This window comes from Miscanthus floridulus, chromosome 19, assembly GCF_019320115.1.
Source record: "Miscanthus floridulus cultivar M001 chromosome 19, ASM1932011v1, whole genome shotgun sequence".
Lineage (NCBI taxonomy): Eukaryota > Viridiplantae > Streptophyta > Magnoliopsida > Poales > Poaceae > Miscanthus > Miscanthus floridulus.
This window is the reverse complement of record NC_089598.1, coordinates 81,346,637-81,363,324: the sequence shown is the minus strand read 5'-3', so window position 1 is coordinate 81,363,324 and position 16,688 is coordinate 81,346,637. Positions and strand designations below refer to the sequence as shown.

Sequence of the window (16,688 nt, the reverse complement as noted above, 5' to 3'; positions counted from 1 at the left end):
GGACCTCCTTTATTCTCTAATTTACAAAGGTGGAATGATATAGCGGTGGTGTGTGATTACTATTATTCTTGGATGATTCTCAGAATGCTCCTGAGATCATGTCTTCATGTGTATGTGTGTGGGTGGAGAGTTGGTGGAGTGGGTGATGGATGAGAGTGCGTGTCTGAGGCTTTGGTGTGATGCTTCTTCGGCTCATTTCTTCGATGCTGAATGAATGCGCCCGGTGTCCCGCTTTATAGCATGGAGGGAGCGTCCTTCGCGCTTATCTTCTGGAGTTCCTTTGAGGCAAAGTCTTCAATTATTTAATTGAGGAGCCTTCGTGCTTAAGGAAGAGCCTTCGTGCTTAAGGAAGTGACCGACGTCTTCAATTATCATCCTTTACTGTTGCCTGGACAGCTGGACAGAGAATAATTGTCCTGGCTACAGTAGTACAGTAGAGTGACTGTATATTCCTTTTACGCTGTCCTCCATCGCACACAGATAGTATCCTTCTAGTATCCTTCTGGATATTCTTTGGTATTGTCTTCCACGCCCGAATGAGTGATGTTGCAAACATCAAATCAAGGATAGGCATGCGGTATTATCTCCATGGCATTTATTATTATCTCTTCCCCCGGACAAATTGTTGATAAACCTTATCAATATAAGGGGTATATTTCTTGTATGAATATATTGATATTGAACTGAGTCTATATTGACTCTTCAATATTTTCTTCGTTGTCTACTTCTTCAGGTTGCCATATTTCATACCAGGACAACAACTCACGATATTCTTTTCATTATATTAAAATCTAATATTCTGGTCTTTGTCCATGACCACGGATATCCAACATCTCATCATCATTATCATCGTCATCAGATATCTGTATATTCATTTTTGAGTCATAATCTTTCTTAATATTTTCTTTATAGTCTTTTCTTATATTTTCAAATTTTTCATCTATTTCATGTCTTACTTCTTGTAAGACTTCTTCTTTTATATCTTTCTTCAACAAAGAAATTCTTGCTTCAAGTTTTTCTTTTAACTTTTTCTCAAGAACTTCTTCATTCAATGATTCTGGGTCTCTTTTCACAGTATCTTTATATGTGGATACCCTTGAAGATCCTTCTTCTCTTATATTAACACTTGGCAAATTTATCTTCACATCTTTTGCCCTTTTATATTTTTGAATATAATCCTTTGCTGCTGGTTCTATGAAATAATTTACTCCCAAAATACTTCTTGCATATGAGAGAGCTTGATCAATATCTGAATATTTTTTCCATGATACACCTCCATCATTTTCTCTTTCTACCTATTGAGCTATAATTGATTCAAATGTTACATATATTCCGGGTGTCTTTCCCCTATATATAACATATATGGGTCTTTTCTCTATATTGACAGATGATTCTTTCGGTTGTATCTTTCCATTGATCATATGAAAATATTCAGCCAAACTATTTAATATTGCTAGCATATATCCTTTATCTTCTCTTTTATTATTATATTGGAACCAAAAAGTGTCTAGAGTGCATTCTTGTATATCATCTAGAACAATATGGTCTTTAGGTTTAAATTTATAAGTATTAGGCGGAAATATTCTTAACTTATTTTCAGTTCCAAAATTGAAACATTCACCCCCAATAGGGCTTGTTCCTCTCTTCATTCCTGCAAAATAAAAGATCGTGAGAATATATCAGGCAATGTATTATCTTTGCCTTTTATATGCTCAAATATTACTTTATATCCGTTTCTGGTAATAATATCTTCAAATAAAACCCATCTCCTAATTGAACTTTTCTTACTATTGACTTTATTATAGTATCTGCATATAGCTTCACAGTCTGTCCTAACTGTGAACTCTTTAAATCCTAGATATAGTCTAAAAGCATTTATTGCATTTATAACAGCCAGAATTTCTCTATCTATATTATTTATTGCTTTTAACTTATATTTTCCTGAAGCATACCTACATATTTGTTCTTCTAACTTTGGAGAGTACTTATGTGGTTTTTGTTTTAGTATTGCACCCCATCCTAACTTAGATGCATCTGTTTCTATAATGAAATAATTATCATCTAAAGGTAACTCTAGGGGTTTTAAATCTTTGACCTTTTCTTTAATAGTTCTTACTAACTTTATATCTTCGGAATTAAAATGTTTTTGTCCATTTTTTCTTAATTTTGCATACAATGGACTAGCTAACTTAGCTAAATTTTCAATATAATTTCTAGCATAATTGACTATTCCTAAGAATTGCTGCAGGGTTTTCTTATCATTCATGACATCTGGAAATTCTAAGATTTTCTTTGCAATATGATCTTGTAAATAGATTTTTCCCTCTCCTATTTCATGACCTAAAAAGTTTATCTTTTCCTTATATATCTCCATTTTCCTTTTAGACAATATTAACCCATGCTGTTCTACCTTTCTAAAGAAGGTTTCTAGATGAGCTATATGTTCTTTATAGGATTTTGAGAATACTAATAAATCATCAATATAAACCAATATGGATTCTTGATTTTCATTAAAAATATTTTGCATTTTTCTTTGAAATAAAGCAGGGGCATTTTTTAATCCTAAGGGCATTACTAACCATTCAAAATGACCTTGAGGACATGTGAAAGCAGTCTATTCTATTGATTCTTCTGCCATTTTTACTTGCCAAAACCCAGCTTTTAAATCAAATTTTGAAAAATATTTACTACCTTGTATTCTATTTATCCATTCTTGCTTATTTGGAATATTATAAGCATCATCTATGGTATTATCATTTAGTCTTTTATAATTGATAACCATTCTTGACTTTCCTCTGGCTATTTCAGCATGATTTCTAACTATAAATGAAGCTGATCTATGAGGACTTCGGCTATCTCTTATAGCTCCTAATTTTAGTAATTCTTCAATATGCATCTTAAATTCTTCTATATCTTTAGGTGTTGCTTCTATAGGACTTGTCTTAATTATATGGTCAGGATTTATTATGTTAATTTTACATAATATACCATTCTTGTCCCAATGCTTCATTGGTATTTCTCCTATTATCTGAATATCTTCTAATCTAGTTACAATTTTATCTATATCCTTTTTAGACTTTATATCTCTATACCAATTTGGAGCTAATGATTGAAGGCTGATGCATTCTATGCATGAATTTGCTATATGAAATTCCTTTATATTTTCACCTAGCTCTTCATCTATATAATTATTCGTGACATTTTCATCAGATCCTTGGAGTTCTAAATTGGTCTTTCCTGAAGTAGAGTTTATAGTCTTTCGTACTTCTGTTATATATGGAACATTGTCTTGATAAGGAATAAATGTTATTCCTTGCTCATGTATGATTGTTGTTTGTAAAGAGAACTGTAGAAATCTTAATCCTAATATCATATCATCATGTATCATAGATAGATCTCTTATTGTAATTTCATCCATTATATATTTTGTGTTATTTATTTGTACTTCAACATCATAAGCTAGTTGATTATGAACCTTTTTTATCCCAGACATATCAGTAGATATTTCTGCTTTATCTTGATCTATTGTATGAACTATTTTTGGACACTTTACAAAATATTTATCATGTATAATATTTTTTGTACAACCGGTGTCTACTAGCGCTTATATTTTATAAGAGATATTAGGCGTTAATTTTACTTTTACAGGTATTCTTATTCCTATAATTTCTTTAAATGGTAATCTTACTATATATTTACTACCATAGTTTATTATGGCTTTTTTTAATTGTAACGCTTTATTATTATTTTTATTTACCATTGCTTGATCCTTTAACTCGGTAAGACCTTTATAATTATCTTCTATCTTATTAGCTCGTTGAGTTCTATCTTACTCTTTAGCTCTTCTAATTCTGCTTCTAAGCTATTTATTCTATTCTCTAAATTTCTGACTCTACTTGCTAATAATTTATCATCTGATTCTAGTTCTACTTCTTGTCTCCATATTTGGTTATTAATTCTTAGACATGAAGCACATGCTTGCTTTAAACATTTAATACATGTAAGTCTATTTTCTTAACTAGGGTAGAATATACAAAAAGTACATTTTATATTATAATCACCTCTTCCTTTTATCCAATCATGTTCACAGTCTTCTTGATTCATTAATTCTATTTTTGTTTCTTTTAAACTATTAATATCCTCAGATATTATATCTAACCTTTCCATAGCATTATCAAGATTGAGTAACTCTTCATCATCTAAAGAGTCTATAAAATCTTGGTAACTCTGAGCATTATTTTCTTCTTCTTCATAACTTTCTAATAAAAGCTTATTATTAATCTCCCATTGCTCATCTTCACTAGTAATGTATTCAATATTATTTGTCTGCACAACGTCTTTAACTTCATGAGTCTCTTTGTCTTTAGTTTTTAACTCATCTTCCTGTTTCTTTATCACAACATGTGTTTTAAAATATTTATTCTTTAGTTCTATGTCTTTCTTGATATTATCAAGTCTACATATTTCTCGTCTAAAGAATAGTTCTTTTTCTCTTATGGCAGACCATTTGCATGTCATAGAGGTTTTATATTCATCATGAATCATACTTAATTTTTTCTCATAATATTGAATCTGACTGTCTAAATCTTCCATTATTAGTAAAGTATTTAACTAAGGTTGTACTGACAAACTTGACAATATAAGTAAATCCCTTAAATTCAAATTTTAATAACTTGGCTCTGATACCAATACGTAGGGGGTACCTTCTAACAAGAAGCGAACTCGGAACTCAAAATTCGAATTTAAAATTCTCGAGTTACTATTCACAGCACTATTCAAATTCAGATTTACTATTCAAATTCGCGGCTACTATTCAAATTCGGGATATGAACAGTGCTCTGATAAGTGACTGTAATATCCAGAAGCGAAAGAATACCGTCAGCGTTATAGTAAAGTGACTGTATATTCCTACCATAGTTTATTATAGCTTCTGATACCAAACAGCCCAAATTTAAATGTACCACTGTTTGGTAGCAAAAATATACCGTCACAGGGGGCACCTTCGCTCATCCAGCGCCTGTGACATGCAGTATATTTGCCTCTGCATGTCAAATATCCAGAAGGTCCCCCGTTACCACTGTTTGCTACCAAACAGTGATATTTTCTACCAAAGGTGCCCCGTCACAGGGCTGTATAGTATATTTTCGTCACAGAGGCAAAAATATACCAAACAGTGGTAATAATTTGGGCTGTTAGAAGGTAACAGTAATAACTCGTCAGAAGGATATTATTTTTGCTACCAAACGCTGACAGTAATAAATATATAGTGACTGTATATACCACTGATAATAACCATGCCTCGTCACAGGGGGTACCTTCTAACATCAAATTCAGATGCACCTTTCGCACTGTATATACATGCCATGGAGATAATACCGCATGCCTATCCTTGATTTGATGTTTGCAACATCAATCATTCAGGTGTGGAAGACCATACCAAAGAATATCTAGAAGGATACTATCTGTGTGCGATGGAGGACAGCGCAAAAGGAATATACAGTCATTGTACTACTATAGCCAGGACAATTATTCTCTGTCCAGCTATCCAGGCAACAGTAAAGGATGATAATTGAAGACGTCGGCCGCTTCCTTAAGCACGAAGGCTCCTCAATTAAATAATTGAAGACTTCGCCTCGAAGGAACTCCAGAAGATAAGCGCGAAGGACGCTCCCTCCAAGCTATAAAGCGGGACGCCGGGCGCATTCATTCAGCATCGAAGAAACGAGCCAAAGAAGCATCACACCAAAGCCTCAGACACGCACTCTCATCCACCACCCACTCCACCAACTCTCCACCCACACATATACACATGAAGACATGATCTCAGGAGCATTCTGAGAATCATCCAAGAATAATAGTAATCACCCACTGCCGTTGTATCACTCCACCTTGTAAATTAGAGAATAAAGGAGGTCCCCGTGATCATCCTGCGCTTGTAAGGTAATCCCTAAGGTTTGTGCTAAGTGCTTGGGGTTTCCCGAAAGGAAACCCGTATGTAAGCTTGCTCCATGGAAATGAATTAAGCTTTCCTATTTGAATCCCTGCCTTCCTTCAAGCTCGTTCATATGGGGCGATGTCTCTATGCTAGGGACCCTAGAGGAGAAACCTCTGCGTGTGTTGTTCTCGTGTTAGCCCTGGTAGCGGCGTTTGTAGAGAACCCTGTGTGCGCAGAGAAGTGTTCCCCTTGGGTGGAACTGCCTGGAGAGACGATAGAGCCTGAGTCCTGTGTGTTCATGGCTGGGGATGGCAAGGGAGTAGACCGGGTTAGTCTAGTTCTGAAGCAAGTTAGTGATGCATACGGTGAGTACCGAGTAGGACTGTCACAAGCATAGTACGCACGACCGGCTGAATTGTTGGTCTCGCTAGCCTGCAAAAGATCCTTAGAAATAATCCGCATACGCATATTCACTAAGCACTAGCTTAACTAATCGCGAAAGCGACATATCAATATTTATATTCGCTAATCATTCGCTCGCTCATCTAGAGTCAATAAAATATTCATGCGCGAAAGCGACGTCTCTCCATACTTGTAGAGGCCTCGTGCCTTGAATAGTAAAGTGGTTGAGCCGCCCTCGTGCACTGTTCATAATCCAAATTTGAATAGTAACCACGAATTTGAATAGTGAATCTAAATTTGAATAGTGCTGTGAATAGTAACTCGAGATCTCAGAATTCGAATTTCGAATCCGTCCGAGTTCTCGTTATTAGGTACCCCCATTCCGTTAAAATTCGAATTTTGAGTTCCGAGTTCGCTTCTCGTTAGAAGGTACCCTCCTACGTATTGGTATGAGAGCCATGTTATTAAAATTTGAATTTAAGGGATTTACTTATATTGTCAAGTTTGTCAGTACAACCTTAGTTAAATACTTTACTAATAATGGAAGATTTAGACAGTCAGATTCAATATTATGAGAAAAAATTAAGTATGATTCATGATGAATATAAAACCTCTATGACATGCAAATGGTCTGCCATAAGAGAAAAAGAACTATTCTTTAGACGAGAAATATGTAGACTTGATAATATCAAGAAAGACATAGAACTAAAGAATAAATATTTTAAAACACCTGTTGTGATAAAGAAATAGGAAGATGAGTTAAAAACTAAAGACAAAGAGACTCATGAAGTTAAAGTTGTGCAGACAAATAATATTGAATACATTACCAGTGAAGATGAGCAATGGGAGATTAATAATAAGCTTTTATTAGAAAGTTATGAAGAAGAAGAAGAAAATAATGCTCAGAGTTACCAAGATTTTATAGACTCTTTAGATGATGAAGAGTTACTCAATCTTGATAATACTATGGAAGGGTTAGATATAATATTTGAGGATATTAATAGTTCAAAAGAAACAAAAATAGAATTAATGAATCAAGAAGACTGTGAACATGATTGGATAAAAGGAAGAGGTGATTATAATATAAAATGTACTTTTTGTATATTCTACCCTAGTCAAGAAAATAGACTTACATGTATTAAATGTTTAAAGCAAGCATGTGCTTCATGTCTAAGAATTAATAACCAAATATGGAGACAAGAAGTAGAACTAGAATCAGATGATAAATTATTAGCAAGTAGAGTCAGAAATTTAGAGAATAGAATAAATAGCTTAGAAGCAGAATTAGAAGAGCTAAAGAGTAAGATAGAACTCAACGAAGCTAATAAGATAGAAGATAATTATAAAGGTCTTACCGAGTTAAAGGATCAAGCAATGGTAAATAAAAATAATAATAAAGCATTACAATTAAAAGAAGCTATAATAAACTATGGTAGCAAATATATAGTAAGATTACCACTTAAAGAAATTATAGCAATAAGAGTACCTGTAAAGGTAAAATTAACGCCTAATATCTCTTATAAAATATTAGCGTTGGTAGACACCGGTTGTACAAAAAATATTATACATGATAAATATTTTGTAAAGTGTCCAGAAATAGTTCATACAATAGATCAAGATAAAGCAGAAATATCTACTGATATGTCTGGGATAAAAAAGGTTCATAATCAACTAGCTTATGATGTTGAAGTACAAATAAATAACACAAAATACATAATGGATGAAATTACAATAAGAGATCTATCTATGATACATGATGATATGATATTAGGATTAAGATTTCTATAGTTCTCTTTACAAACAACTATCATACATGAGCAAGGTATAACATTTATTCCTTATCAAGACAATATTCCATATATAACAGAAGTGCGAAAGACTATAAATTCTACTTCAAGAAAGACCAATTTAGAACTCCAAAGATCTGATGAAAATGTCACGGATAATTATATAGATGAAGAGCTAGGTGAAAATATAGAGGAATTTCATATAGCAAATTCATGCATAGAATGCATCAGCCTTCAATCATTAGCTCCAAATTGGTATAGAGATATAAAATCTAAAAAGGATATAGATAAAATTGTAACAAGATTAGAAGATATTCAGATAATAGGAGAAATACCAATGAAGCATTGGGACAAGAATGGTATATTATGTAAAATTAACATAATACATCCAGACCATATAATTAAGACAAGTCCTATAGAAGCAACACCTAAAGATATAGAAGAATTTAAGATGCATATTGAAGAATTACTAAAATTAGGAGCTATAAGAGATAGCCAAAGTCCTCATAGATCAGCTTCATTTATAGTTAGAAATCATGCTGAAATTGCTAGAGGAAAGTCAAGAATGGTTATTAATTATAAAAGACTAAATGATAATACCATAGATGATGCTTATAATATTCCAAATAAGCAAGAATGGATAAATAGAATACAAGGTAGTAAATATTTCTCAAAATTTGATTTAAAAGCTGGGTTTTGGCAAGTAAAAATGGCAGAAGAATCAATAGAATGGATTGCTTTCACCTGTCCTCAAGGTCATTTTGAATGGCTAGTAATGCCCTTAGGATTAAAAAATGCCCCTGCTTTATTTCAAAGAAAAATGCAAAATATTTTTAATGAAAATCAAGAATTCATATTAGTTTATATTGATGACTTATTAGTATTCTCAAAATCCTATAAAGAACATATAGCTCATCTGGAAACCTTCTTTAGAAAGGTAGAACAGCATGGGTTAATATTGTCTAAAAGGAAAATGGAGATATGTAAGGAAAAGATAAACTTTCTAGGTCATGAAATAGGAGAGGGAAAAATCTATTTACAAGATCATATTGCAAAGAAAATCTTAGAATTTCCAGATGTCATGAATGATAAGAAAACCCTGCAGCAATTCTTAGGAATAGTCAATTATGCTAGAAATTATATTGAAAATTTAGCTAAGTTAGCTGGTCCATTGTATGCAAAATTAAGAAAAAATGGGCAAAAACATTTTAATTCTGAAGATATAAAGTTAGTAAGAACTATTAAAGAAAAAGTTAAAGATTTAAAACCCCTAGAGTTACCTTTAGATGATAATTATTTCATTATAGAGACAGATGCATCTAAGTTAGGATGGGGTGCAATATTAAAGCAAAAACCACACAAATATTCTCCAAAGTTAGAAGAACAAATATGTAGGTATGCTTCAGGAAAATATAAGTTAAAAGCAATAAACAATACGAATAGAGAAATTTTGGCTGTTATAAATGCAATAAATGCTTTTAGATTATATCTAGGATTTAAAGAGTTCACAGTTAGGATAGACTGTGAAGCTATATGCAGATACTATAATAAAGTAAATAGTAAGAAAAGTTGAACTAGGAGATGGGTTTTATTTGAAGATATTATTACTGGAAATGGATATAAAGTAATATTAGAGCATATAAAAGGCAAAGATAGTACATTGCCTGATATATTTTCACGATCTTCTATTTTGCAGGAATGAAGAGAGGAACAAGCCCTATTGGGGGTAAATGTTTCAATTTTGGAACTGAAAATAAGTTAAGAATATTTCCGCCTAATAGTTATAAATTTAAACCTTGAGACCATATTGTTCTAGATGATATATAAGAATGCATTCTAGACAATTTTTGGTTCCAATATAATAATAAAAGAGAAGATAAAGGATATATGCTAGCAATATTAAATAGTTTGGCTGAATATTTTCATATGATCAATGGAAAGATACAACCGAAAGAATCATCTGTCAATATAGAGAAAAGACCCATATATGTTATATATAGGGGAAAGACACCCGGAATATATGTAACATTCGAATCAATTATAGCTCAATAGGTAGAAAGAGAAAATGATGGAGGTGTATCATGGAAAAAATATTCAGATATTGATCAAGCTCTCTCATATGCAAGAAGTATTTTGGGAGTAAATTATTTCATAGAACCAGCAGTAAAGGATTATATTCAAAAATATAAAAGGGCAAAAGATGTGAAGATAAATTTGCCAGGTGTTAATATAAGAGAAGAAGGATCTTCAAGGGTATCCACATATAAAGATGCTGTGAAAAGAGACCCAGAATCATTGAATGAAGAAGTTCTTAAGAAAAAGTTAAAAGAAAAACTTGAAGCAAGAATTTCTTTGTTGAAGAAAGATATAAAAGAAGAAGTCTTACAAGAAGTAAGACATGAAATAGATGAAAATTTTGAAAATATAAGGAAAGACTATGAAGAAACTATTAAGAAAGATTATGACTCAAAAATGAATATACAGATATCTGATGACGATGATAATGATGATGAAATGTTGGATATCCGTGGTCATGGACAAAGACCAGAATATTATATTTCAATATGATGAAAAGAATATCGTGAGTTGTTGTCCTGGTATGAAATATGGCAACCTGAAGAAGTGAACAACGAAGAAAATATTGAAGAATCAATATAGACTCAGTTCAATATTAATATATTCATACAAGAAATATACTCTTTATGTTGATAAGGGTTATCAATAATTTATCTAGGGGAAGAGATAATAATACATGCCATGGAGATAATACCGCATGCCTATCTTTGATTTGATGTTTGCAACATCAATCATTCGAGTGTGGAAGACCATACCAAAGAATATCCAGAAGGATACTATCTGTGTGCGATGGAGGACAGCGCAAAAGGAATATACAGTCACTGTACTACTGTAGCCAGGACAATTATTCTCTATCCAGCTGTCTAGGCTACAGTAAAGGATGATAATTGAAGACGTCGGCCGCTTCCTTAAGCACGAAGGCTCCTCAATTAAATAATTGAAGACTTCTCCTCGAAGGAACTCCAGAAGATAAGCGCAGAGGACGCTCCCTCCATGCTATAAAGTGGGACGCCGGGCGCATTCATTCAGCATCGAAGAAACGAGCCGAAGAAGCATCACACCGAAGCCTCAGACACGCACTCTCATCCACCACCCACTCCACCAACTCTCCACCCACACACATACACATGAAGACATGATCTCAAGAGCATTCTGAGAATCATCCAAGAATAATAGTAATCACACACCACCGCTATATCATTCCACCTTTGTAAATTAGAGAATAAAGGAGGTCCCCGTGATCATCCTGAGCTTGTAAGGTAATCCCTAAGGTTTGTGCTAAGTGCTTGGGGTTTCCCGAAAGGGAAAGCCGTATGTAAGCTTGCTCTGTGGAAATGAATTAAGCTTTCCTGTTTGAATCCCTGCCTTCCTTTAAGCTTGTTCATATGAGGCGATGTCTCTATGCTAGGGACCCTAGAGGAGAAACCTCTACGTGTGTTGTTCTCGTGTTAGCCCTGATAGCGGTGTTTGTAGAGAACCCTGTGTGCGCAGAGAAGTATTCCCCTTGGGTGCAACTGCCTGGGGAGACGATAGAGCCTGAGTCCTGTGTGTTCGTGGCTGGGGATAGCAAGGGAGTAGACCGGGTTAGTCTAGTTCTGAAGCAAGTTAGTGATGCATATGGTGAGTACCGAGTAGGACTGTCACAAGCATAGTACGCATGACCGGCTGAATTGTTGGTCTCGCCAGCCTACAAAAGATCCTTAGAAATAATCCGCATACGCATATTCACTAAGCACTAGCTTAACTAATCGCGAAAGCGACATATCAATATTTATATTCGCTAAAAGAGATAATAATGCATGCCATGGAGATAATACCGCATGCCTATCCTTGATTTGATGTTTGCAACATCAATCATTCAGGTGTGGAAGACCATACCAAAGAATATCCAGAAGGATACTATCTGTGTGCGATGGAGGACAGCGCAAAAGGAATAATCCGCATAAGCATATTCACTAAGCACCAGATTAGCTAATCGCGAAAGCGACATATCAATATTTATATTTGCGCTGTCCTCCATCGCGCACAGATAGTATCCTTCTGGATATTCTTTGGTATGGTCTTCCACACCTGAATGATTGATGTTGCAAACATCAAATCAAGGATAGGCATGCGGTATTATCTTCATGGCATGTATTATTATCTCTTTTAGTGAATATAAATATTGATATGTCGCTTTTGCGATTAGTTAAGCTAGTGCTTAGTGAATATGCGTATGCGGATTATTTCTAAGGATCTTTTGCAGGCTGGCGAGATCAACAATTCAGCCGATCGTGCGTACTATGCTTGTGACAGTTCTACTCGGTACTCACCGTATGCATCACTAACTTGCTTCAGAACTAGACTAACCCGGTCTACTCCCTTGCTATCCCCAGCCACAAACACACAGGACTCAGGCTCTATCGTCTCCCTAGGCAGTTCCACCCAAGGGGAACACTTCTCTGCGCACACAGGGTTCTCTACAAATGCCGCTATCAGGGCTAACACGAGAACAACACACGCAGAGGTTTCTCCTCTAGGGTCCCTAGCATAGAGACATCGCCCCATATGCATGAGCTTAAAGGAAGGCAGGGATTCAAACAGGAAAGCTTAATTCATTTCCACAGAGCAAGCTTACATATGGCTTTCCCTTTCGGGAAACCCCAAGCACTTAGCACAAACCTTAGGGATTACCTTACAAGCGCAGGATGATCACGGGGACCTCCTTTATTCTCTAATTTACAAGGTGGAGTGATACAACAGCAGTGGGTGATTACTACTAATGATGGATTGATTCTCAGAGTGCTTCTGAGATCATATGTTCATGGTGTATGTGTGTGGGTAGAGAGTTGGTGGAGTGGGTGGTGGATGTGTCTGAGGCTTCAGTGTGAGGCTTCTTCTGCTTGAGCATTCGATGCTGAATGAATGCGCCCGGCGTCCCGCTTTATAGCATGGAGGGAGCGTCCTTCGCGCTTATCTTCTGGAGTTCCTTCGAGGCGAAGTCTTCAATTATTTAATTGAGGAGCCTTCGTGCTTAAGGAAGTGGCCGACGTCTTCAATTATCATCCTTTACTGTTGCCTGGACAGCTGGACAGAGAATAATTGTCCTGGCTACAGTAGTACCGTAGAGTGACTGTATATTCCTTTTGCGCTGTCCTCCATCGCACACAGATTGTATCCTTCTGGATATTCTTTGGTATGGTCTTCCACGCCCGAATGATTGATGTTGCAAACATCAAATCAAGGATAGGCATGCGGTATTATCTCCATGGCATGTATTATTATCTCTTCCCCTGGACAAATTGTTGATAAACCTTATCAACATAAGGGGTATATTTCTTGTATGAATATATTGATATTGAACTGAGTTTATGTTGACTCTTCAATATTTTCTTCGTTGTCCACTTCTTCAGGTTGCCATATTTCATACCAGGACAACAATTCACGATGTTCTTTTCGTAATTGGCATTCTTTGCCATAACTTGGCTTTATTAGTCTGCCAACTTCTCTTTGTATTATACTATATCTTCCATAGTATTCTCTCAAGAATACTTTTATTATTTTATTTTGGTACATCATATAATATTCAGAAGCAAATTTGGTATTCCCTTCTAATTCTTTTGCTTCACTGAAAATTCTCCAATTATCATGGTTCGTGTCTTTTACGAACAACTCTTCATAATTTTGCCATGAGTCTGAAGTCCATGTAGTAGGAAATTTGTATGATCCCTTTGTAATATATATATCATGGCATGCTGGTCTTATTAGTTGTGTAAACTTTGGTGGATTAGAACAAAACTTAATTTTGTATCTACCTTGAATGCATGCTAATTTCTTACAAGCTTCTTTGATAGCTATTCCAAGGTCTGATTGGAGTATCTCTTCAAGTGTACCATATATATCATGAACTAATCCATGATCAATAATAGTCTGTAAAGATATATCATCTCCAATATTTCTTTGTATATTTCTGAAATATTTTAAATTTATATCAGCCTTCAATATTAAGAATCTTTGATGGGGCTTAACAATTAATTTATCATCAAGATGAAGTAAAGGAAAAGTATTTGCATTCACAATTATTCCTAGATGTCTTTCTTTACCTTGGTATAATTTCATAAAGTATTTTTGTATATTATGAAAGGTTTTGTAATGCCTTTCAGCATATTTCTTCCAAATTATATCTTATAATATCACGAAGTAAAGTATGACAAAGTTTGTTCAGTCTTAAAACTTAATCTAGGTATGAGAAACTCTTGTGGAATATTGTTTAAATATTTGTTTCTTTTTTCCTCTAGAATTACTTCCTTTTCTGATTGCACTTTATTTTCTTCATGCATATATTTTAGCTTCTGAGTTCTTTTTCATATCTCTTTGCTGTTTTAAACATGACATGCATGCTTGTCTTAAGCATAGTCCTACATGTTGCTCTTTTTACTGGATCTTGATAATATATGCAAAATACACATTTTATATTAGGATCGCCTTTTTTATGATCCCACTTGTGTTCCTAGTTTATTTGATCCATCATTTCTATTTTTAATCCATGCTAACTCATCAATTAAATCTAACTCTTCATCACTTGATTCTTTTTCTTCATTATATTCTATTTCATCTGTCTCTATAATTGAATATATTGATTCATCGTCCATTATATCATCATCACAGACTAATGATATTTTCATTCACACTATCTATTATTTGAACCTTTTCTTGTTCTTCTTGCTTATTGGAATACCTTTTCTTGTCTTTGTTAGGACATGTTTTGCTTAAGTGATCTGGCGAGTTGCAGATAAAGCATCTACATGAACTATCATAATTTTTTCTAGGATTATATCTTCTTACATTCCTTTTGTGGAGGAATGGAGCTCTATTGTCTGATCTTCTAAGGAAATAACGTCTCTTTGTCTTTACATTTCCTTTCTTATAATTCTTAGGATATTTCTTATTTCTAGATCTCTCTTCTCCATATGTCAATGGTATTTGGACTATTTTATTGCAAAAATTATAGTCTGATTGCTTCATTGATCTTTGGGCTTGTATATTCGTGCATATTTTTCTTAACTATTTGAAAACGAATGTTATAGCCTGAGAGATATTATATTCTTTACCAATAGTTTCCTTTTTATATTCTTCTAATATCATAGAACCTAAAGGCTCTGGTAATTTATTAAAATATTTTTCTACTATACCTTGGTTATAGCCTTGCTTGGCAGTAGTAGCATTATACAAATAGTGTTGAGAAAATTCTTTTATTCCTTTCCAGCTTGTCAGTGACAATTTTTCTATTTCTTTTAATCTTTCATTCTGTAAAACAGTAAATCCTAATTCAGGATCTTCACCTATTACAATGCTTGATATAATATTTGCAAAATTATATGGATTACTACCTAGCCATTTTTAATTGGGCATAATGGTTAGGGAAAGCTTCTACCCATTGTTCCCATAAAACTTTGACTGATTCACCTAAAAATGTTTCTAAATATGTAATCATATCTTCTACTCTATTTCCAATATTATGCTGATTTTGTATATACTTTTGGACTATCAATCCTTTCCATATGCTAATTATATTTGACCAATCTATAGGATCATGTGCTGCTAAATTTAGTATAGCACCATCACTTTTATAATTCTAGGAATTGCACCTTCTTTTCAAATTCTCTTCTTTTTGAACCCATATGCTTATATTGTCCAGGTATATATCTATATGTAGGTTCCTTCTTTTTCTAGAGGCCAAGTTCCTGGTTGTCTAGTTGGTCTCTCACTTTCTCCTTCTATCTTTATTTCAGGACCTCGTCTTCTTTTGATGTACTTGGATCTATTTCCATTGCTTCTATGGCATTATTTTTAGGCAACTCTTTATTTTCTAAGGGGTTTATGAGAGTTATTGAGTTATTACTGCATATCTCAATTGTATCTTCATCCTCTTCTTCATAGCTTTCTAATAATAACTTATTATTAATTTCCCATTGCTCATCTTCACTTATATCATTATCCTCTATGTCATTTATCTTATCTTTGCTATGTTCTAATTCTTTATGGACTTCCCTTACCCTGTTATCTATTTGTTTTGACACAAAGTCATTTTTCTTTATTGGAATGCTAAATTTTTTAGCATTTAATTCTCTATCTTTCTTGATATTTTCAAGTCTACATATTTCTCGTCTAAAGTAGAGTTCCCTTTCTCTTATAGCAACCCATTTGCATATCATGGAGGTTTTATATTCATCATGAATTTTGCTTAGCTTTTGCTTATAATGATTTATTTCATTATCTATATCTAATTTTTCCATAAATTCACATATGCTATGTCTTCTGTTTTCTTCCAACTTTGCCTCTGAACTAGATGCTTCTAAATCATCTAAACTTTGTTCTTTATAATCTACAAACCTAATACTAGTCAACCCTCTATTATTTTCATAGCTTATGTAATCTTTAGGTTGTTTTAAAATTTTTGGTTCTATTAATGAACTTATATTCCATTCTTCTCCTGCTCTTTCTTCAGA

At 33.9% G+C, this 16,688-nt stretch overlaps 1 pseudogene; it reads right to left on the bottom strand.

Annotated features, from left to right (window-relative positions):
• Nucleotides 1-3,801: 3,801 nt before the first annotated feature.
• On the bottom strand, nt 3,802-16,086 carry LOC136526247 (uncharacterized; annotated as a pseudogene).
• Nucleotides 16,087-16,688: the final 602 nt, after the last annotated feature.